Consider the following 23,257-nt stretch of genomic DNA (forward strand, 5'->3'; position numbering starts at 1 on the left):
AATCCGAGGCCCCGGCGAACCCTCCAGGGCTCCAGCCAGGCAGGGGGGGAAAATGGAGAAGGGGTTTCGTGCCAAAATGTAAGCACTTGTCCCCGTGGTAGTCCCACAAACAGCATCCACAGACAAGGAGTCCAAAAGAGAGCTGATTTTTTGGAAAACATACAGGTATGCAGAGCTTACAGGTACATTGGCACAAATGGCAATTGGGAGCACAGTGTAGGCCTATAAGGGAAAGTATTAGTCACAACAGGTCAAGGCGCCCCCCCTCTACCGAGGAGCTGTTCCCACGGGAGATAGCGCTGGAACAGGAATTCAGCAGTTAGCAAGTTCGATCTTGAGAGGCACTTGGTGGAATCAAAACTAAAACAACCACAGTCTGACAGGCTGCTGAGAGCAAAGGAGAGCAGGCCTGACACAGAGGAAGAATCAGGCAGCAGGAGCTGAAACCAAGCTTTGCCACCAAACTCTCTCAAATGGCCTGGTGTGAGGGTCTCTGTCTATGTGTCTCTGCTTTCCATCACCTGCTTTTGCTTTGTTATCAGTGAACTCGTAAAAGCAGTTCACACCTTCTGGTCTCAGGCGCCAGGCCTGATTGCCCCTAGTATCTTCCCCCCCGCTGTTCTTCCTGTCAGTACTCCCTCAGGCCGATGCGGCCTTGGAAGTGTGATAGCTTCACCAGACTTCCTGGGACTCGTCTGATGTTTTGTATTATGCCAAGCTTGTAACTTCCCATAACAATAAGTGTGAACCCCAGTGCCCCAGTGCCCTGGAGTCAATATATTCTGTAAACCCGAATAGCCCCTCACTTGCAGCTTTCTACCTGTGCCTGTCTCATCTCCTGATGTCTTCAATAAATCCTTTGTTACTTTATCAACGTCTGAACATTTGATTTGGAGAAGTAAACTCAGAGAGAGGGGATCTCTCACATTCTGCCCCCCTTAAGGCCCCCCTCCAGGGTTCTCGAGAGGGCGAGGCTTATCGGGATAAGCGAGGTGGAATTCTCGGATCAAGCGAGGGGCCGCCATGTGGGGTGCGGCCACCCACTCGTCGTGAGCGGACCCAAGGTTTTTCCACCGAACAAAGTAAAATAGTTTCCCTTTTTTCCATTTGGAATCTAAAACCTTGGATATTTCCAAATGGGTATCTCCCCCTACCACGGTAGGAATCTCGTGTGCGGGAGGGGGGTGGAACTGGGGAGCTGGCACATAAGGTTTGAGGAGGCTTATATGAAAGACTGGATGGACCCCCTTGAGGGTCTTTGGGAGTTCCAGTTCCACGGTAACCTCATTGATTACTCTGGTAATGGGGAAAGGTCCCACATAACGGTCGCTCAATTTTTTGCAGGGACGCAGAGAGCGGAGGTTTTTAGTGGACAGATAGACTTGCTCTCCCACCTTAAGCTCCCATCCCAGAGACCGGTGTTTGTCTGCCTGTTCCTTGTACTTGCTTTTTGCCCTCTCAAGATTCTTGAGCAGCCATGGCCAGGTAGATTTGACTACCTGAATCCACTCCTGAAGATCAGGGGTGGACTGGAGCTCTGGCGTGACGGGAGCGGAACCGAAAGGACCGAATTCCGTCCCGTATATTACTTGGAAGGGACTAAAGCCGGTAGAGGAATGAGGCGCATTGTTGTACGCATACTCGGCAAATGGCAGCAGGTCGACCCAGTCGTCCTGGTGGAAATTTACATAGCAGCGCAAATAACATTCTACCACCGCGTTTACTCGTTCCGTTTGACCATCCGTCTGGGGGTGATAGGCGGAAGAAAGGCCCTGTTCCTCCACCCCCATTAGCTTCAGGAAGGCTCGCCAAAATTTGGCAACAAACTGGACCCCCCGGTCGGAGAGGACCTTCCTCGGGATCGAGTGTAGCCTGAGGACGTGTGTGACGAACAGTTTAGCCAAGCCCTGGGCTGAAGGAAGACCCGCACATGGAACGAAATGGACCTGTTTGGAAAAGAGGTCCGTGATTACCCAGAGAACCGTCTTTCCCCGACTTGGAGGTAGGTCGGTGATAAAATCCATGGCGATGACTTCCCAGGGTCGGGAGGGGTTCTCAAGCGGTTTGAGGAGCCCTGGGGGTTTTCCCATCCGTCTTTTGGCTGTGGCGCAAGTGGGGCAGCTGCGCACGTACAGCTCTACATCGGATCTCATACCGGGCCACCAAAATTGCCTCCGTACCAGGTGAAGAGTTTTTATGAAACCAAAATGACCCGCCAATCTGGCACCATGTACAAGTCCCAATACCTCTTTACGAAGGGAGGATGGGACATATAGTTTTCCCCCTTGCACCCACCAGGTGTTGGTTCGTTCCAAGCCCGTGGGGAGGAGATGGTGCTCCTCCTCCTGTAAGGAGGCGTCCCGGAGTCGCTGTTGGAAGGCTTCCGGGATACCTTTGAGCGTAGGGGGGGTGTCAGGTTGTTGGGCTTGGGACCGGGTCGTGACGGCTAAGCTAGGAACCTCCCCTCGCTGCTCAGGAGTGAACAGGGAGTCGACTGGGCGATCGAAATCGTTGCGATACTGGGGAAGTCGTGACAAAGCGTCAGCTAGGGCATTCTCTTTGCCAGGGACATGCTTGAGGGTGAACCGGAATTTTGCGAAGAATTGGGCCCACCGAATTTGTTTGGCGTTGAGCTTTCTAGCTCCCTTGAGAGCCTCGAGATTCTTGTGATCGGTACACACTTCAAACGGCAGCTCGGCACCTTCCAAAAAGTGCCTCCATATGGTGAGGGCATGTTTGACCGCCGCCGCCTCCTTCTCCCAAATAGCCCAGTTGATTTCGGACTGGGAAAACTTCTTGGAGAAGTAGGCGCAAGGTCTCAACCGCCCCCCTTCATCCCTTTGCAATAGGGCCCCGCCCATGGCCACATCCGAGGCATCCACTTGCACCACAAAAGGCTTGGTGCAATCCGGGTGGGCCAAAACGGGTTCGGATGAAAAAAGCAGCTTTAAACGTTCAAAAGCTTGCTGGCACTGGGGGGACCATTGCAAACGGGCTGAGGGAAGCGCGGCGCTAGCCCCCTTGTCCTTGGTACGCAACAGGGCAGTGAGGGGAAGCGCAACTTGGGCAAAGTTGGGAATGAAGTTGCGGTAAAAGTTAGCGAATCCCAAAAACTGCTGAAGCTGGCGGCGGGTAGTGGGGGGTTCCCAATCCCACACCGCCTGGACCTTGGCGGGGTCCATTTCTAACCCTTGGTGGGAAATCACGTACCCAAGAAATGTAATGGAAGGTTGGTAGAACTCACATTTGGACACCTTAGCATATAGTTTGTGCTCCCGCAGCCGCTGGAGCACTTCTCGCACTAGGCGTACATGTTCTTCCATGGTTTCAGAGTAAATAAGGATGTCATCGAGAAATACCACCACCCCCCGAAATAGCAAATCATGCAAAACCTCATTAATTAATTGCATAAACACACTGGGAGCCCCTGAAAGTCCGAAAGGCATGACTAGGTATTCAAACATTCCAAAACAGCTGGAAAAGGCTGTTTTGGGTTCGTCTCCTTCTTTAATGCGAATGCGGTGGTATGCTTCCACTAAGTCCAGTTTGGTGAAGATTCGGCCCTCCTTTAATTGTGCTAGAAGGTCGGGAATAAGAGGGAGAGGGTAAGCGTTAGACTGGGTGACGGCGTTTAGCCTACGAAAGTCAATGCACAGTCTTAAATCTCCCGTCTTTTTCTTCACAAAGAAGGCTGGGGCCGAATAAGGAGCCTTGGAAGGGCGTATGAAACCCCTCGCCAAGTTGGCATCCAGATAGTCCCGTAACACCGCCTTTTCACTAGGGCTCATGGGGTAAACCTTCCCTTTAGACAGTTTGCCTTCCCCCACAATTTCGATGGCGCAGTCCGTCTCTCTGTGGGGGGGTAGTTCGTCACATTCCCTAACATCAAAGACGTCCGCAAACTGCGAGTATTCAGTGGGTAGTTGAGGAGGAACGGTGGCTGGGGGGGGAGACCCTACCACAGCGGCGGCCGGAGACCGGACAACCCGTTCCTTGTCATGCAAACTACAGGGGTTTTCGGGAAACGAGAGCACCCGTTCAACCCAGTCGATGGACGGGTTGTGTCCCCGTAGCCAGTTCATCCCTAATACCACCGGGGTTACTATAGGGGCGATGGTAAAATACAAGCGTTCCCAATGTTCCCCCACGGACATAATCACGGCTGCAGTTCTGTGGGTCACCGGGCCCCGTTTAAAATCACTCCCGTCCATTTGGGAAAAGCGGAGGGGTCCCGGAAGCCGCTTGCGCCGGACTCCCAGTTTCTTGGCTGTGTCCTCACTAATCATGGTGCGGGCACACCCCGAGTCAACCAAAGCGGGGAATTCTAAACTGGGACCCCCTTTTGGTAGGGAAAGGTGAACACGCACATATACATTGTCCTCTTGGGCGCTTACCATCGGTGGAGCTCCTTGCACAACAACAGGGGCGGTCTGCTGCGGAGCCCCCTCTACAGCAGACCGACGGCGTTTTTTGCCGGCTGTTCCCACTCTTCCTCCTCGCTGGAAGAGGGGGAAGGAGTGGTGGCGGTCGGGGACCCGTCCGAATCAAAAGTGGTACTTGTAATCCGGGACCCCGTCGGGCCAGTAGAAGTGGAGGCTCCGTCCTGGGGGCGCGCATGGAGAGCGGAGGGTGCGCCGGAACGTCGGCCCGGCGGTCCGCTCCTGCGGCGGGGCTGGTCCTCGGCAGTCGCCTTCTGTGGTTCAGTCGGGGCTTGGCGTGGGGGGTTGGGACGGCCCGAACGAGAGGGGCACTGTGACGCAAAGTGTCCCTTACCTCCGCAGGTCAGGCAGACACCGGTCTCAAAACGCTTGCGGCGTTCAGCAGCCGAGGGACCCCCGCTGCCCCCCAGTCGGAAGTCTCGGCCCCGGTCGCTCCGGGGTCTCGGGTCTCGTCCAATGCGTTGTTTGGACAAGGTCAAAAGTTGTTTGCGATTCTCGATGTCGGCAGCGTGGCGAACCCAACCTTCCACATCCGGGGGGTTCCCTTGCATGAAGGCCCAATGTTGGAGGTCCGGGTTGAGGCCCTCCCTGAAACACTGTACCAAAGTGGCCTCGCTCCAGTCCAGGATTCGGCTGGCCAGTGACTGGAACTCACTTGCATACTGCGCCACCGACTTGGTCCCTTGGCGCAGTTGCATCAGGGAGGCTTTAGCCCGCTCTCCCAGAGTCGGGTCCTCAAAGCGGCTTCGGAGTGCTACCATAAACTCGTCCAGGGTTCGCAGCACCGGCGAGCGGAGTTCATACTGCAACACCATCCAGGCGGCCGCCTCCCCTTGCAGTAAGGAAGCCACGTACTGCACCCGGGACTCCTCGGAGGTGAAGGTTCGGCCTTGTTCTCGCATAAAAATGTCCACTTGGACCATGAAAAAGGTCAACTGGTCCCCTGAACCGTCATACGTGACTTTCAGGTCCCGACGGGACGGGAGGCTAGGAGGCGCGGGAGGGGCTGCCGGTGCTCCGTCCGGGAGATTGCCGGCGGGCGGTTGCACTTTCAGCGCGTCCAGGGCCGCTGCCATTTCACCCATCACCCGCTGCATGGTTTCCATCTGCTCCTGCATAGCTTGGCGATCCTCCTGCCACTGCTTGCGTTCTTCCTCCATCAGGGCCTCCTTGCGTGCCGGGTCCCCTTCGAGTCCCGTGCGGGGGAAGGCCAACCGGCGATCCTTCGCCGCGGTTCGGGAGAGAGACCAACCCTTGGGGGAGTCCAGCCAATTGTTAAAAAGTCCTCGGGGACGTCCGTCCCGGCCTTGGTCGGGGATGGGATCCCTAGGCTTCTTTGGCTTGGCACCCTCCTCCTTGGGGTCCGGTTTCTCCGGCACCACCGGTTCATTCGGTGCGTCAGGGGTAGTAGGGGTGTTTTCCTCGTCGCCTTGCATTCTGTCCCAAAAGGTACAGCAGCAGTCCGAGAGGCAGGGACTTGCAGCTTAATGTGAGAGATCCCCTCTCTCTGAGTTTACTTCTCCAAATCAAATGTTCAGACGTTGATAAAGTAACAAAGGATTTATTGAAGACATCAGGAGATGAGACAGGCACAGGTAGAAAGCTGCAAGTGAGGGGCTATTCGGGTTTACAGAATATATTGACTCCAGGGCACTGGGGCACTGGGGTTCACACTTATTGTTATGGGAAGTTACAAGCTTGGCATAATACAAAACATCAGACGAGTCCCAGGAAGTCTGGTGAAGCTATCACACTTCCAAGGCCGCATCGGCCTGAGGGAGTACTGACAGGAAGAACAGCGGGGGGGAAGATACTAGGGGCAATCAGGCCTGGCACCTGAGACCAGAAGGTGTGAACTGCTTTTACGAGTTCACTGATAACAAAGCAAAAGCAGGTGATGGAAAGCAGAGACACATAGACAGAGACCCTCACACCTGGTCTGGGAACCAGACCTGCTTTTATAGTCTTTGACGAAGCACAGAAAAGTTTCAAAATAATTCCAGCCAAAAAAGACTTTCTGTGACGATCTGGGTTCCCATTGGCCACTGAGAATTCCTGGCCCTCCTCTCTCCTCCTCTCTAGGTTGTCGTCTGTTGCAATCCAGGTAGATTGCGCCATTGGCCACATGGGAAGCTCCAGTGACCTTTCCTATTGGCCAAGATTCCTGGTCCCTCCCTCCTGCTGCCCAGGAAACCAGCCAGGGGGCAGGAATACAAAGAAAGGAGATAGCTTTCCTTTAAACACAAGAGCCACAAAATGGAGACTCTGCAGAAGGCGAATAGCCAAAAGCTGAATATCTATTTCACATTTTCAAGAATTCAGTCAGCTTCAGTCAGATTCCCATGTTTTGGTATTCACTCAACCCAAAACCCGAACATTGCCGAAACAGCTAATTTTGGGATTATTTTCGATATGCACAACCCTAGGAGATTCAATCTGTGTAAGTGTTAAGTGATGCATATTGGGGCAAATATACACTGATGGGATCTATGCTGGCAGTGACAGACCAAGAAAGGGGCCTTGGGGTGGTAGTGGATAGCTGTCAGGCACCGGCCTGGGAAAGGCGCCCAGTGGTTAGGCCAGGTGGTGTTTCAAGGTCTAACTGTTGTTCAGCCCTAGCTCTGTGTAGTCCTTGATCACTTCTGGGAAAGTGTGTTATCTGAGGGTTGCCCTGGCAACCTGAACGTTTTCTTTCACCTTTATATTACCCATATCTGTAGTGTCCCTTCCATTAGTATCCTTGCTAAATTCCAAGTCAATTTCTGTAACTCGCTGTATATTTCCTAATAAATCAGCTTTCATAGGAAGACCTGCCTGGAAGTCTGTTTGTGGGATTTATCTGGTGAGCCCAGAGCTGACATTAGCTCGATGAAGATGTCAACCCAATTTGTGGCTGCTGTGAAAAAGGCAAATTCCATGCTGGCCATAATTAGACAAGGAATAGAGAATAAAACTGCTGCTATCATACTGCCCTTGTACAAATCTATGGTGAGACCACACTTGGAATACTGTATACAGTTCTGGTCACCACACCTAAAAAAGGATATTACAGAGTTTGAGAAGGTGCAGAAAAGAGCAACCAAAATGATGGGGGGGGGTAAAGCAACTGCCCTATGAGGAGTGGTTGAAACACTTATTGCTGTTTAGCTAAGAAGAAGGTGGTTAAGGGGAGGTATGATAGAGGTCTATAAAATTATGCATAGTATGGAAAGAGTGGACAGGGAGAGGCTTTTCTCCCTCTCTCATAATATCAGAAAGTGGGGTCATCTGCTGAAGCTGGAGGGTGAGAGATTCAAAGAAAACAACAGAAAGCATTTCTTCATATAATGCATAGTTAAATTGTGGAACTCCCTGCCAAGGTTGTGGTGATGGCTGCCAACTTGGAAGGCTTTAAGAGGGGAGGGGACATGTTCATTGATAGAGCTATCCATGGCTACTAATCATAATAAATACTAGTCATGATGCATACCTACTCTCTCCAATATCAGAGAGCATACCTATTATATTAGGTGCTGCGAAACACAGGCAGGATGGTGCTGCTGCAGTTGTCTTGTTTGTGAGCATCCTAGAGGCACCTGGTTGGCCACTGTGTGAACAGACTGTGGGACATGCTTGGTCTGATCCAGCATGGTTTTTCTTATGTTCCTAATAAAGTATAATTCTAAAAATTAAACTAATATCAAAGTATTATGTGAGCATCATGTGCTTAAACACATAGCATTTACACTTTGATAGTGGACTACAGTCTGGTAAAGACATGCACTTTGTCTTAACCCTAGAATAATTTAGAGAACATACAGTTAATGTAAATTTTTGCAAAGTTTGAATATTTTATCAAACTAGGCAATACTGCAATGACTATATTGTTCCTTTTTGGAATTAACAATGGATACATCCCACATGTTTCCTTATTTACACTGGCAATAGCTGGCAGAGGGGAAGAGAAAAGGAAAATAGTTGTAGGGATTAATGTGAATTAAATGCTTAATAAGTCTCAGTTATAATTCTAGGGTTTAGATTTGGTCTGTGAGGAAGAAACCAATGCATTGGCATTGGCATCACCTCCTTAAAGAGGACAATAAGTCGGACAGTTATCTGACTGTTACTTCTCTAAGATGGAGAAGAGAAATTATTCAGGCTACCTGAACACATTCAGGACACATGAATCATAGACAAATTGCAAAAGGTATGGTGGCTGCATCTTTCTGGTCTGTGAAAATCTGAATGGAGAGGCACTACCTAGAAGTCCAACCTTGGTCAATTTAGGTGTGCTAAAACATCAGCAACCAAGAGGAATCAAAGTACTATCTTTCACTGTTCCAAACGCACACACACGTTTACAACTGGGACCCTCATATCTGTGGGACCGCCTCCATCTACATGTGCCTGAATGGCAGCTCTGATAATCAGTCCAGGAATTGTTAGTTGTTCCTTCATTTAGGGCAGTCAGAACTGTTTCTGCCCAGGTTTTCTTAGTGGTCACTCCTATTCTGTGGAATAGGATGATGTGAGGAAGTGGAATAGTGATGATGTGAGAAAGACACCAAAAATTTTGGAAGCTTTGTTAAGCAGAACTTTTCTGATATACTTTTAGTGATCATTGAGTGGAGCTCAGTTTTGATAGGCACTGAGCAACTGGCTTGCTTTTTCTATTCTCTTTTATTTGTAGTGCATTTCTGTAGTTTGTAGATTAAAGTAGGTTTTTAAAAATGATATAAAGCGGCTTTAAGACTGGAACAAGATATAAATATTATGAGAACAAAGAAGCAAAGCATTACTACAGTAAGGGTTTATAACTCCAATAAGAAGTTGGGGTTCACACTATAAATTGCTGTACTTTCCCATCCTATATTTAGGATGATGCAACAGAAACTTCCCTAGAAATTGCTTCGATGTTTGCCTTAGCAGGATCCATAAAATCACTACAAAATTTCATTTTAGATATAATTTGATGACAACTCTAAAGTATGCTAATGTGCATTACTAAGATGGTCTATGTTCTAGCAGCATCATGTGTGATGCAGTTGGAAATACTTGTTATGAGACGTAAACCAAGAATATTGTGAAATTGATACGTTAATTCTGAAGAGAGAAAATCACACTGCCAACTTGGCTAGCTGGAAGGACCTCCAAGTCCAAAAGAGATTGTGTCTTCCTAAGCAGAGTTACACTATTCTATCAGCCCATTCTTGAAGGGGGGGTAGTTAGTCGACAGCTGGAAGAGGTGCAGCTTCCTGGCCAGAAAATACACAAAATAAAGTATTTAAAAATAGAAACCTCGATGGTAGGGCGTTCCCAGGCCAAAAAGGGTTTAAAAGCTGACTAACATCAGCTCTGCCCCCTGGGAATGCCCTGAGAACACCCCCCAACACTGGCACGGGCACCTGCTTCTGGGTTTTTGCTGCCAGCATGGCAGCGCCAGCAGCTGAGGCCCACACTGCTGCATCCATCTGCGGCACCAGTGTAAGTGCCCCCGTGCCAGCGCAAAGTTGTACAGATACCGACGCAGGGTTTATGCCAGCTCCTATGACACTCCCCCCCCTTAAGGATTGCACAGTATGTCTGTTAACTTAAATAGACTTAGAAGGGTGTTACTCTGCTTAGGATTCCACTGCAAGGGATTCAACTTTTTATTTTCCTCAACTAGTCCATTTACCTATTTAAACCTACTTTGTGCTTCCTCGCTTTTAACTAATTACTTTCCCAAAAGAGGACCTGTATGATAGGTTTGCTTGGACATGTTGATCAGGGACTGGATTTGGAAAGTCAAAGAAACAAAAAAGCCTACGAGATCTCCTTTGCCTATGAGCTTGTTGATACCTTTAGTAGTACTTGCAGACATCCAAGTACATTCAGAATCCAGCAATCAATTTTAACTGACAAATGTATATGACAGAAGTTCTCTGTCTAATTAAAAATGTGCTAATTCTAAGGAAGAAAATATTTAGCTTTAAAATACAACTTTGTATGGCTATTAGGAAATAATAGTGGGCATTAATCAAAGTCAAGCTGCATAATATTGCCTCTTGAATAGGATCATTAAGCTAGAGCATAATCATATGATAAACAGCCACCACCAGAGTTTTAAAATAGAACAATTTTATAACATCTTCTCTGAATTCAACTATTATCTATTTTATAGTACTACACCAACCAAAAGATTTATTAAAGTCTCCCAAAGTAATACACTTGCCAACGCTTGAGTCATTTAAAATCAGGCTAAATAGAGAACTTGCTAATACACTGCAGGGAACAATTTGACAAGAGATAGAGAATAGACTTCTATGGTCTAATGTATCTTTCTAAGTATCTGTTGTAGCATCTGATTCTGCCACTAAGAAATGAAATAGTATCTCACTTGAACTGCTATTAGAGGAAGAACGAGTGCCATATAGACTCTCATATAGGTTCAACAAAGAACCTTAACATGTGCTTTGAAAGGATTTAATTATGCTATTACTAGTGTGTATTTGCTTAACAAGCTGTTCAGAAGCAGTATAATTATTGCATTTTTAACAGATTCTACATCTTTACAATATGCTAACCCTGGACCATTGCTTCAACTGGAATTTAAAATACCCATACCCTTTAAATAGTAAAGTCTGGATTCCCATAAGTCAGATGTGACTTGACGGCACTTTACACACACACAAAGCTACTGTATGTATTACTTATAATACATATATTATATTTTATATAGGACATAAAAGCATGACTACTCAATGTATCCCACACAAGAGAGCGATCAAATAATTATTTAGTTTAAATGCTCAAGCCTTGGCCTTACTTTCTGGGGGAAAGTACCATTTCTCTGTCTCCCCTCTTCTTAACTGCTGACACAAACAGAGGTTTGGAATCCTCAGCAATGTTAGTTGCAAGTTGCCTAGCCACCTCCAAAATAGCCACCAATCTCACAGCATAGACTGATGAGATCAGTGGCACACTTTTCTTAAAGAAGCAGACTTGCTTCCATGGCTTTGGGTCTTTTATAACCCCATTTTTTAACCTTTCATACTTTTCAGTAAACCTGGGGTCTCCACCAGGCTTGTAGACAATACCCCCTTTCTGTCTCTGGCCCCACTGTGTGGATAGTTTGATCCACCCTCTTTGGCCTAGTTCAGAATTAGCCATGATGATGCAGAAATCAGATATCCTTTAACATTTTGGGGGGAAATCTCAAGATCCCGTTCACCAAATTGAACTTCTTTGGCACCTTAAAGACATTATAGACTCTCCCTGCCCCCCAAGAAAGTAAGGCCAAGGAATCTTTCATATGGGGGCCAATAAAATTAGACCCTCCTGACCCAATCTATACCAAACTTGGGGTTTTTTCTAAGGAGAGTCACCAGCACCTATGCTGCACCTATGCTGCTGCTCTACCTTTAAAATAGCACCCCCAGAACCCTGGAAAGTTCCCCCATAAACCACAATGGAGGGGGGTTGCAATTTAAATGCCTATGGAGGGAGGGTTTTTTCTTTTAGCAGCTGTAGCCAGCTATACTGAATGGATCTCGAAAAAGCCAATTTTTTCAGCTTTTTTGAGATCAGGATTGCCAGCTAGAGGTTAAAGCCACATTTTTTTCAGCCAAAAGAAAGCCAAAAATACTGATATGCCAAATGTACACCCCTAGTTAGGACTAACAGTAGTGCCAAAAAGACATGAAATACAAAGGACTGGTGGAAAATCTAATGTAAGTTCAATGTTTTAAGGACGACTGTGTTATGTTTAGGACAATAGAAAAAATGAGGTGACTGGGGTATTGTCAGAGGACAATAAAGCCACTGGGAAGCTTTAAGCAAAGAGATACATTAATAGAGGTGTGAAGGGAAATTCTATTTTTTCCTTATTTCAAAAAATAAGTTGAATGGTGGATATGTTTTAGTGAACGGTTATTTAGCAGGAGACAAGACTATATTGGCTTTATTTTATGTGCCCAATGGAACAAGGGAAGAATGTTTTGCCAAGCTGAAAAGGGAGTTAGGCTGAATCCTGACAAATAGCAAATGAGGTGGCAAAACTGTTCCCCCTCACCATATATAATAAGGACAATGACCCATTCAGACTCATAATGCTATGGTCCCCTGCTTGTAGGACAGATTGAAAAGCTGAAAAGCTTTATTTAAATTTCTGACTTCAGACACATTTTTAGTTACCAGCCTTCTGCTAGGTCACTTAAGTGTGGCCTAAGCGCTCTAAGCTTGACTCCTGGGTCACGGCTATTTCTCTTAAAGCAGTCAGACACCAAATAGCTCGCTACTCAGGTATACCTTACAGTAATTATGGGTGAACATAGTATTTCTTTTTACAATTAATAATGTCTAGTTAATACCATGATACGTCCAAATAATACTGTCCAAATCTCTGAATTAAAGCATAAGGCTCAAAATGCCCATGGCTGCACTGATTCCTTTGGTTCGATACTATTCCAGTATTTTATAAATAGGAGCCCTCTTCGTGTGAATAGTTTCTGTGCAAATAATCTCTTCCCCCCCCCTTTGCCTAAATGTTGTAATCCAGGGGTGGGGAACCTCCGGCCCCCGGCCCAGATCCGGCCTGCGAGATCATTTTATCTGGCCCCCGTGCTGATTCCAGGAACTCCAGGGCCATGCCGCTCCAGCTCTCACTAGCTAGGCTCTCTCCTTGGCAGTTCAGGCTTTGCCAATTGAGTGACTGTGGGGCCCTTTCTCCCAACTCTCCTCTCTTCCTGGAGAAACTCACAACTTCTGTTCAAAAAGTGCGCTTGGCCGGAAGACCCCCTCCCCTTTGTCTCACCGGCTGTTTCTAGGTGAGTGGTTGGCGTGCCCTGCTCCTCCAGCTCAGTGGGCCCCTACGCGGCCCTCCCTTCATTCTCCGACTTAAAGCTGCTTGGGCTCCCGGAGCTGATGCCACCATCTCCCCCCTCGCCTGCCTGCCACTGGCTGCTCCCTCCGCCAGCTCGGTGGGCCCCTACACGACCCTCCCCTTGCTCTCCCCCAGGCATGCCAGCCTCAAATTTTCCTCCCCACCCCCATAGCTTGCCTCTGACCCATGCAGCGGGGCGATCTGGTGAGTGCGTGTGTGCGTGCGCAATAGAGCCCCGGGCCATTGTGTAGCCAGGTGAGTGTGTGTGTGTTTGTGCAGGAGAGATCCTCGGACTGTTGTGCAGCCAGGTGAGTGCGTGTGTGTGTGTTTGTGCAGGAGAGATCCCCGGGCCACTGTGCAGCTGGGTGACTGTGTGTGTGTGTTTGCGTGAGACAGAGATCCCCGGGGCGTTGTGCAGCCCAGTGAGTGTGTGTGTGTGCGAGAGAGAGAGAGAGAGATCCCCGGGCCATTGTGCAGCCCGGTGAGTGCATGTGTGTTTGCGCGAGAGATCCCTGGGCCTCTGTGCAGCCCGGTGAGGGCGTGCGTGTGTGTGTGTGAGAGAGATCCCAGTGCAGGTGTGTGTGTGTGGGGGGAAGCCTGCCTGCCTGCCTCCCTCTCTTTCCTTCCTTCCTTCCTTCCTTTCTTTCCTTCCTTCTTTCCTTCCTTCCCTTCTTTCTTTCCTTCCTTCGCTATCCGACTGAATTGCAAGCTATATACTTATCTCGGGATAAGCAGGTTTTTTTTTCTGCCTGTGAAGCCACATAAGCAGTTTGGCTTGGTCCATGTACTGCTGGTCCAGCAGGCTTACTTCGCCCAAAACCGTCAGGTTTTCTAGGCTCCCCTCACCTGCAATTCTCCTGACTGCACTTCAGGCTCCGGAACCCTTTTTCCGGGTCTTTTGTATACCCGCTTCGTCAGTGCTGGGAGTGTGCATTCTTCGGCGGGACGACTGCTCACCGGGATGATTCTTTTCCCGGCTTGGATTTCACTCACTGAAGCAAGTTCGCCCAGAGTTTATTTTGTTCAATTGAGACTTTTTATTTAGCTTAAGCATATTGTGTACATATTGTGTAACATTTGTCTTAGAATACATGGTGATTTGTTTCAATATGATCAGATTGTGTGCCATCAGCGCTTACCTTGTTGCTTAATTCCAATTATTTAAGCACAAGGTTTTTTTTTGAATACTAAACCTCCCGGTGGTGGCTGGAGACCTGGCAACCCTAGCCTCTCCCCCCCCGCCACGCGCCAGGAGATCTACACCTGATATGGCCCCCGAACGAAGTTATGTGTGCAAATGGCCCTTGGCAAGAAAAAGGTTCCCCACCTCTGTTGTAATCTTATCCATCAACATTAAGATGATAATTTTAACCAGGGGTTGCTTTTATTTATCTTACACCTTTATATGTACGGGTAGTCTGCGATTCTGAGGTGCAAAACTATAGAGTCTGGAAATTTTGATGTATTGGCACGTGATTGGTCAGTTGACCATATTAATAAATTTGAAATTTGCTTGCTTATCCATCAGCATAATATGCCAACATCTCCTGAGCCAAGACTCAACGGGATCTTCTTTTAATTCCAGTGCTTGGCCACCAACATCCTTGCTGCAGAGGTCAAATTCCTTTAAAAAATATCCATTTTTTTTTCCAACTGAGGGACCATCTGACCAAACAAAATGAGCATTGGAGTACATTCCACCTCCTCTCCTATTATGTCACTCAATATCCTACAAATCTTTTGCCAGAAACTAGAAAGTCCTGGGCATTTCCACCATGAATATCCCTTTTTGCATTAACAGCTCTGAGGTGCTTAGTTCTTTCTGTAGTGCACAACATTAGCCAACTATGGCCTTGCAAATAACATTTTTTTCTTTATGTTCCCATGAATAAAAGCCCACTCATGGCAAAGCACTGTAGCTTTCAACGTTCACATTATTTCCTGTAACACATCTATTTAGTCCAAAATAGCAGACAGAAGCCAATTGCACAAATAAACACATTACCACTGATCTATTCCCCCCTCCTGTTCTACAAGACAGAGAATTAACTCGTAACATGCAAATTAAGGTTTTATTACACACAGAGTGAAAAGAGAACTGAGCTGGTAGCCAGGAGGTCCTGAAACAGCACAGAACAGGAATAGCTACAAACATTCCATTCCAACAAATATAGTTCTGCCCAAGACAGGCAAGTATTCTTCCCCTTCCCTACATAAGCCCTCTGCAGATGGTTAGGTCATACAAACTGGGAGCCTGCCAACTGTGCATATCAGGAGTGTGCGCTCCCTATGATGGCATATCATGGTAACGGGACAACAAATGGTTTTCTATGGACAGCATGTACAAGAAAAATCCACATGTTGCTCAATTCACACAATGCCGTGACCACAGGTATTGGGGTGTGATGGCACACTCCTACTACACATGGTTGGCACACTCCTAGTTTTCATGAATGTAACAACTTAAGAGAAGGGACCACCCATCAACCCCTTTATTTAGTTAACATACTCAAGGCAAAATTATGTTTCAAGAGATGCAAATGTTGTGGTATGCTGACAGCCCTAGGGTACCCTGGTATGCTCTACAAGGTGTTCAGGACTGGAGCTAGTGTGCAAAGATGGAACATTGCTGTATGGCCAGAGACAAAAAGGGGTCTCCTGGCATCCATCTTGTTTGTGCCATGCTACAGCAGCCAACTAGGCAAGTTCAGGCTTGTTTACCATGTTTCCCCTTGGGAGAACATATGGTGTTCCTTGGAACACCAAGGGATGAAGGATAGACCTCTTCAGCACTTCTTTAGCACTCCTGCAGCAGTTAAGACACAACCTGCTAAATTGCCACAGGAACACCTCCAATCAGAGAATCAGATTACACACATCATCCCATCAAGTTGCTAGCCAAACCTTCTGACCCAATGGGACTCAGCCGGAGGCCAAGTCTACCAATAGGCTTTTATGGCGGTAGACCAGGCCTCCAGACGAGGACTCCGGACGGGGAGGGGGAATTGGCAGGGATTTACAATTTAATTTTTATCAATAACTAAGATCACTATTAAGTGTGATATCAAGTTTTATTCAGTGTACCTATAGTTTAATTAAGACTTAAAACTTTAATTGAAGTTTATTAAGTTAATAAACAGTGTACCTACCTATATAGTTTAAGTTTAAGAAATTTGGCTCTCAAAAGAAATCTCAATCGTTGTACTGTTGATATTTGGCTCTTTTGACTAATGAGTTTACCGACCCCTGGGTTAAGGGGTGACATGATAGCCATGTTTAAATATTTGAAGGGATGCCATGTTAATGAGGGAACTATGTTGTTCTCTGTTGCTCCAGAGACTAGGACACGGAGTAATTGATTTTAACTAAGAGAAAAGCGATTCCACCTAAACATTAGGAAGAACTTTCTGGCGGTGAGGGTGGTTTGACGGTGGAATGCGCTGTCTCGGGGGTTTGATTGTGGGATCCTGCATGGCAGGGGGTTGGACTGGATGGCCCTTGTGGTCTCTTCCAACATTGTGTGATTTTGTGATTTGTTATTTTGTGATTTTATTAGCTAGACTAAAGCACTCTCCCTTCACATCGACATTCAGAGCTAATTCATATGATCTGCCGGAGTTAGAAGTTCCTCCTCCATTATTAGTGTTGTCAACCTCCAGGTGGCAGCTGGTGATCTCCCAGTATTACAATTGATCTCCAGATGACATAAATCAGTTCCCCTGGAGAAAATGGCTGCTTTAGAGGGTGGACTCCATGGCATTATACTTTGCTGAGGTACCTCCCCTCCCAAACCACAACCTTCCCAGGATTTACCTCCCAAATCTGCAGGTATTTCCCAACCACAGAGCTGGCAACCCTATTTTATGGTTATACAGAAGGAAAAGAAGATCGTACTCACCCAGTCCCAGCCAGTATGCTGACCACCATAACGTGCAAAAATGTAGTTTGTGTAATCTGAAGTCAGTTTAATATGAATGATACTAACTGTACTTCTTTTTAAAGAAAAATGCAAACAATAACAATAACCTTGTCTTTAGCTTCTACATGGGACCCCTCTACTTTCTACCACAGTGATGATTTATCACTAGGGAGAAGCCCTAGTGAACAGTAGACTGTTACTATTTTAAAGAAATTGTCAGATATATTAGCCTTGAGAAACAGCAGAACAAAACAAAACATCTTGAACTGCACAATGGAAGAAATAATAATTTGCTGGATGGTCCAGCAAGTTACACACCATAATAAAATTTTACATTCAAGAGCTTGCTGTGACTAAAGGACAAAAGTGAGAGACATAGGCCATTTATCTCTGCTGAAATGGGATGCTAAATCTGAAGCATTTGCTCTACTTAGAATCTTCAAACGCTGCACAAACAACCATTTCAAGGCTAAATGGATGCTGGATCCCTTCTTCACTTATTTTCATAGAGCTGTTCCATGGAACTGCACAGATTTGCCCTTGCAGATGATCAGGTATCCTTGCCGATTTTGAACCCCTATTACTATATTTGTTTTGCACTTTCTGAGATGGCCAGGATATAAACACCATTGGCAGAAATTGAGACAGATCCTATTCTGCAGAATTAGGGCATGTTACATTTTAAAAGTATTTCCCTAGGATAAACTTTCTGCTGCAACTATAACCATATAAAGCCATGTTTGTACATACATGTGCACACATTAATACTAAAGGAAACTGAACACTAACAATTTCAACCAATTTTGAACAATTTCTACCCATGGGAACTCCTTTTCATTAATCACAACCTCTCCTTCCCACATCTTATCTTCTCCTGTTCTTCAAACCCATCCTGATTAACCCATTGATCATCTGATTCTGCTGATTATTTGACATTCCAGTTTAATAGCTTTACCACACAGAATAGCAATGCTGCTCAAAGGGTCAAGCAACAGCTTTGATATATGACAACTGGGAAGGAACAACAGTGAAAGGAGTCTTCTTTTAGTACCTCACATTATTATCAGCTTTTCTAAGAGTGATCATTATTCTATGTCACATAATAACAAGCTTCCTTGGTTCCCTGACAAGACGGTCAATTAGCCTAACCCCATAGGGTCATTTAAAGTGGTGTATGTATTTAGTCTCCCACATTTGCACAAGCTGGGCTTCTTTGCTTCAAACTATGGCAACTTGTTGTTTTTCAGAGGATAGAATGATAACTTTTGATTAAAAAACACAGCTCCAGCTATGCCACTATATTATTATTTATTTTGATGGATCACAAATCTGGTCATCATGTGGGCGCAGGTAATCATATTTAAAGAAAAATTAAGATGGATGGAAGTGCATGACTAATTATAATTTACTATTCCCCAAATGCAACCACCGCCTAATTATACTCGCATGGCTATATCTAAAGATTCTGCTTCAAAGGCCTCAATTAGCAGAAAGTATAGAAGAAAATTCAGTCAGCACAGATGCAGCAATTCAGTCTTTTGCTACAGTCTTTTCATGCCCTGGTAATGTTTATTTTTGTTGTATTCAACCCATGGTACTCAATACACAGTAAGGGGGGGGGGAGAGAAAGTACATCTTTTCCACATCATATTTTCTGGGGAGGGGGGAGAGATAGCTAGAAATCAAATCAATTTTCTAAAATACAATCCATTTGGAAAATTGCTCCATTTTATTCTGTAATAATATCATTGCCAATTAGAAGCACTAAATGCTCAGTGGAGTGCACTGCCCAATGGCAAGAAAAGAAAATAGGTCAGAATGCTCAGTTGAGAAAAGGTTTTACTTTATGGGTAAACTCTTCTTATCATCAATGGATCAAGGTATTACAGCCATGTTTTTTAAATTATTTAAAGAAGACTTAAGGAATCCTTTTTTGAAGGTTTGCAATTCAATACTACAAACGGGTCAAGCTCCAGAGACATGGTCACATGCTTTCAAATCACTTATACCCAAAGTTGGAAAAGATCCAGAGAGAGTAGCCAATTATAGGCCAATCTCTTTATTAAATGTGGATTATAAAATATATGCCTCAAAATATTGTCAAAGGCTTTCACGGTCAGAGTTCATTGGTTCTCGTAGGTTATCCGGGCTGTGTAACCGTGGTCTTAGTATTTTCTTTCCTCACGTTTCACACATTAACAGATCACTTCAGGATACAATGGTTCCATATTAACATACCACACCCTCATTAGCACATTATCTTGATACTTACAGGACAATGGTTAGCACATTACCTTTGTTACTTTTTGCAGGACAATGATTCAGCTCAAACCCAACCCCTTTCTGACTATATATTACTCTTCCTACACACTTGACACTGAGAGACACTGTCCTTCAGTGTTACTCCTCTGAAGATGCCTGCCACAGCTGCTGGCGAAACGTCAGGAAAGAAAATACCAAGACCACGGTTACACAGCCCGGATAACCTATGAGAACTATATGCCTCAATATTATCAAATCGATTAAAGCAACTTATAACAACCTTGATACATGAAGATCAAGCTGGTTTTGTACCTGGAAGGCAGATAAAGGACAATTTGAGGACCTTATTGGATAGAATAGAATATTATGAACAAAATATACAACACAAAGTGGCTCTCATTTTTTTGGATGCAGAGAAAGCCTTTGATATGGTTTCATGGGAGTTCATGAAAAAGGTTGTGAAAATCAATTTTCAATGGGACCATTTAAAGGATACTCTTTTATCTAATCCCTTATCTATACTTTGTATTAATTTTATATTAGGTACTGATTTAATAATGTTGGACAGGATAAGAACAGGTTAATTAAAATAATATTGGGATTAGCTCCGTTAGCAAAAGTTTATACAATTTATTTTTAGATGGAAGAGGGAGAGGGGGAAGTCATTTTATTGTTAAATTAGTGATATTGTTTGTTTTTTATTATTACTATTATTTTTAGTATTGGATATTGTTTCAATGTTGATATGTTAAATGAAGAAAATAAAAATATATTTTAAAAAAGAATTTATCCATGTGCAGGGTGGCATTTGCAAAAGCCTTTGCTCCACTGAGCAAAGCTGTTGTGGCAGAGCATAGGGGACAAGATTGGGACCAAGCAAGACTGAAACCGACAGTTGTAAATTGTTCCATTCCTCCAAACAATGAGTGCATACAGGAACTTCAATGGCAGTTTTTTTTAAAAGCTCTTGAAATACTTGATATGAGGACTGTAGCCCAAATGCAAAACAGTTGCCCAGTCACTCACACAGAGGCTATATAGAACAGGCATAATATGAGTATCTTCATTCCTGATACTCCAAAATATTATTTCAGTTGGCCAGTCATCTTCTTGCCTGGGAAGAGGAGCCAGCAGATGTATGGTAAATGCATATTACATGCTCATCTCTCCTGACAACTCTGCCCTTATGTTATTCTCAGTCTGAGGCTGGCAGTTGCCATAGCAGGGTTTTGTGTTCTTCAGCCACAGCATAATTGCTGTTTAGGCAGAGAGTGCTAATCCTCTCCATGCAAGCCTAAGAACTGAAAGTTCTAACCCTACCCATTCACTGTCCGAGCATGTTGATGTGGCAATCCGTTCCAATGCCTTCCTTGGTTTGGCTACTTTTCAGAAGTGTAGAGAAGACAGCATGGCTGCTCTGTTTTTTGCTTGACCAGTAGTGAAAGGGTGTCAGTTTAAGTCTTCCCACCTTCATTCTCAGCCTCTTAAAAATCAACCCATGTTTATATGGAACACTCAGCAGGCCTTTTCATTGTCTTTCCCTGTTCTTTAGAAGCCAAGCACAAGGCATCACCATGGATTTAGTGCTCACCAGTCAAACTCCAAGCAATAAACCATCCCGAATGAACAGCAGACACTATTAATGGAGAAGAAACCTATTTACCCTTCCTTGAGTCCCAAAAAAGGAAAGGCATCCCACATTTGGTGAGTCACCAGAAGTGTTAATATCCCTCATTAAACTTCTTTATAGTCTAATGTGTTAAAATACATTCAAGAGCAACTGTAAATAAATAATTGCTGATTCAACATAGCTGTCAACCTGTGAGTAATTCTAGCACTGGAAAAGTTACAATTAATGTCAGTAGTTAATGTTCTAAGTAGTAGAAGGGGGATCATGCTACAATAAACAAATGCAGTCAATTACAACTTAAGGGCATATTCAAATGACTGCACCGACTTGGCTCAGCTGTCCCATTTGCAACCTGTAATTATGTCTCTGTTGGTCAAAGCAGCAGGGATGTCATTTGTTATCTCAGGGTGTGCTCAAGGGCTGTGAGATTGTGCAGTTTCAAAAAATGCAGCTGTAGCAGAGCATATGGATAGGCAGCACCATGAAATGAACTGGCTAAGAGCCATAATGTTAGGGTTTTTAAAAAAGCAAAGAGAATAGAAATGAGAAAATTCATTGACTACTGTGCCTCCAAAACTCCCAGCAATACATCCTGACCAATTTGAAAGGTCAGTATGACAATAACCCATCTTCTTTATGGAGCACCTTAATCACCTTTGAAATGTTTTTCTTACCTTGTGAATAATGAATTTTCCAGCTCTGAACTCTGCTACTTATTATGCTTTGGTAGACATCTCACCAGCTTTAAAACAGGCCATACTAATGTTCTGTATGCACATATATGCAGAGAGTAGTGTGTGTGTGTACGTGTGTGTGTGTGTGAATGGGTGTGTGGGGGTGAATGTGTATATCTGCTCAATATTACAGGAAAATTGTAATTCTCTTTTGTATTCTTTATGATTCTGGGTTAAGATGTTTTTTAGATATACACACAAATCAGCCCAAAGTTATGGAGTCTCATAACTGATCCCACATATAGGGATTTCCAGAAACCTGCTTATAATACATGCAAAGAATACAATGAGAAAGAATGTTTGACACTTTGGTTGGAAGTTCACTTTATGTTATCTGGCTCAACATGAAATAGATGTGAAATAGATTCAGAACATACAAAACAAAGTACTTCTATACTCAGTTTGTAATAAAATTGTGGAATTCACTGGATGTAGTGATGGCCATTAGAATTTGTTTCTACTGTCAAGTCACAGCTGACTTATGGTGACCCCGAAGGGTTTTAAAGGCAAGAGATTTTCAAAGGTGGTTTGCCATTGCCTGCCTCCATGTCATGACCCTGGTATTCTTTGGAGGTCTCCCTTTCAAATACTAACCAGGGCTGACCCTGTTTAGCTTCTGAGATCTGATAATATCAGGCTAGGCTTGGGCAATTTGTTTACAAGGGAACTGGGCATATTGATGGAGGTTGGCTACTAGTCATGGTGGCAGGTAATCTCTGAATTCCAGTGCTGGGAGGTAATATTAGGGGCCTCTATGCCATGTTTGTTGGCCTTCCAGTGCAACTGGTTGGCCATTGTATGATACAGGATGTTGGACTATGTGGACCACTGGACTGATGCATCAGGGCTCTAGGCTCCTCAATATGATTGCTTTCCTATAACATTACATTTACAGGCAAGGATCCCAGGATGAACAGCCACATGCAACCTAGTCCTCTGAATGTTTTCCGCATGAACTTCATTTCCTTTGCAGTAGGTATGCCTTAATTATTAAAACAGTTGTGTGGCTTAGGACAACTTTTAAAGGACAGATGTTTTCCATAGAGACAAAATTAGTTTTATATTATATTTAACAGTCAGAAAGTCTAGCCATCCATATACCAACTGTTGTAAAACAAAATATCTTTCATACCGTTGTATGGTAAAATACACTGCAGTGTAGTTCCCCCCCCCCCCCGATTAAGGAAAAATATAGTGTCCACTGGCATAGGTAGGTTGCTGCTATATTATAAAATGAGCAGAGTCAGCAACAGAAGAGACCTAGGCAGACAGTTCCTATGTTCTCAAGGCTGCTTGACAGGAGAACTAAGCTAAGTGGCCTTAAGAACACAGCTCTGCAGTTAGACAAAATGCATCAGTGACTTTCAAACAGTTGGTCCACTTAACACTCCCATGTAAACATCTGTTCATATCCATGCATAGAAATTGAAT

At 45.0% G+C, this 23,257-nt stretch overlaps 1 protein-coding gene across 1 annotated transcript in view; it reads right to left on the bottom strand.

The window, feature by feature from the left end:
- Nucleotides 1–23,257, bottom strand: part of CNTNAP5 (contactin associated protein family member 5) — a 603,640-nt gene that overhangs the window by 104,734 nt on the left and 475,649 nt on the right. The gene's annotated exons all lie outside the window — the stretch shown is intronic.

This window comes from Euleptes europaea, chromosome 15 (assembly GCF_029931775.1).
Source record: "Euleptes europaea isolate rEulEur1 chromosome 15, rEulEur1.hap1, whole genome shotgun sequence".
Lineage (NCBI taxonomy): Eukaryota > Metazoa > Chordata > Lepidosauria > Squamata > Sphaerodactylidae > Euleptes > Euleptes europaea.